Source organism: Muntiacus reevesi, chromosome 15 (genome assembly GCF_963930625.1).
Source record: "Muntiacus reevesi chromosome 15, mMunRee1.1, whole genome shotgun sequence".
In the NCBI taxonomy this organism is placed as follows: Eukaryota; Metazoa; Chordata; class Mammalia; order Artiodactyla; family Cervidae; genus Muntiacus; species Muntiacus reevesi.
Genome location: NC_089263.1, coordinates 23,735,302 through 23,736,758, shown reverse-complemented (window position 1 = coordinate 23,736,758; position 1,457 = coordinate 23,735,302). Strand labels below are relative to the sequence as shown.

At 34.7% G+C, this 1,457-nt stretch overlaps 1 pseudogene; it reads right to left on the bottom strand.

Moving 5' to 3' along the window:
* Positions 1-237: 237 nt before the first annotated feature.
* Positions 238-1,122, bottom strand: LOC136147341 (peptidyl-prolyl cis-trans isomerase FKBP3 pseudogene; annotated as a pseudogene).
* Between the last annotated feature and the right edge of the window lie 335 nt (positions 1,123-1,457).

Here is a 1,457-nt window from a genome sequence, read left to right as displayed (position 1 = left end):
TTTTTAGGTTCTCATCACTAAAATCCTAATTTAAATCTCTAGTTATTATTCCATACAATAATAATTATATATATAATAATAATATATAATATCTAGAGGGTTAAGTGTAACATAAAATATTTTACTACATTCTGTCTTTTTAGTGAAGTGTTACTTATATTACATCATTTTATAATTTTTGAAATTTTTTTTTACATTGGATACATTTTTATTGAGCCTTTTAGTTTAGAACATGAGGTAAAAGGCAAATCAGTTCTCCTTAAGTGATATTTTACACAACTGTAGTAAAATATTTTAAAGTTCAAGGGTTTATAATGGATTACATTTCTTAAAAGTTGAGGGATCAAGTAAAGATGTTCTAACTTGAATTTTCCAGTTGATTCTTATCTTAACAATAGTAACCAGCTCTAATTAGATACATAAGTTTCTTCATGGCCATGTTTTATTGTTGATGATTTCTTAACTATTTCAGTCAATATCCACTAATTCCACTTCAAAAATAAGTTTTGCGTTTGGTGGAATTTTGGCATCAGGCTATCCTTTCTTTCCATAAGCCCATTCTGGTTCAATCTCCAGTCGAGCCTTTTCTCCTTTACTCATAGGCAAGAGTGCTTCGTCCCACCCTCTGATAACTTTGCCTATCCCAACCGTAAAATTTAAAGGCTTGGCATTTTTCTTCTTTGAACTCGTTTGAATATTAGTATCAAAAATAGTCCCATCTTGTAGTGTTCCTGTATCCAGCAGTGAACAACATCTCCCTTTTTGGGAAAGTTGGTTTTATCTCCTTTTTTAAGAACAGATTTTGTATATTTTGGTGGACCCTCATCCAGAGTCTCTTCAGACTTGGTTTCTTTGGGTTTATCTTCATTAAGCTTCACATTTTTCACCTGCTCAGACACTTTACTTATACTTTCAGTACCCTTGAAACGCTTACTTTCAAAAAGATGGTTATAGGCTGTAACCAAATGGTCCTTGTTAGCTGTCTTGGCCACATTTTTAATGTTTCCTAGTAATTTATCTTCTGCAAGAAACGAATCTGAACCGTGATCCTGCAGAAACTTGATAATGTCCTTCTTGGGGAGGCTCCACGGTCCAGGCCCGCTGCGGAATGGCCGCCGCCATCTTCCCCCGCTGCCTAATTTTTGAAATTTTTTTTATTTAATTCTTTTTTAACTTTTTATTTTATATTGGAGTATAGCTGATTAACAATGTCGTGATAGTCTCAGGAACACAGTCATACATATACATGTATCCATTTTCCCTCAAACTCCCCTCCCATCCAGGTTGCCTGCCACATAACATTGAGCAGAATTTCCTGTGCTATAGAGGAGGTCTTTGTTGGTTATTCATTTTAAATAGAGCAGCGTGTGCATGTCTATCCCAAATTCCCTAACTATTCCTTCCCTTCATCCTTCCCCTCTGCTAACCATAAGTTCATTCTCTAAGTTTGTGAGTCT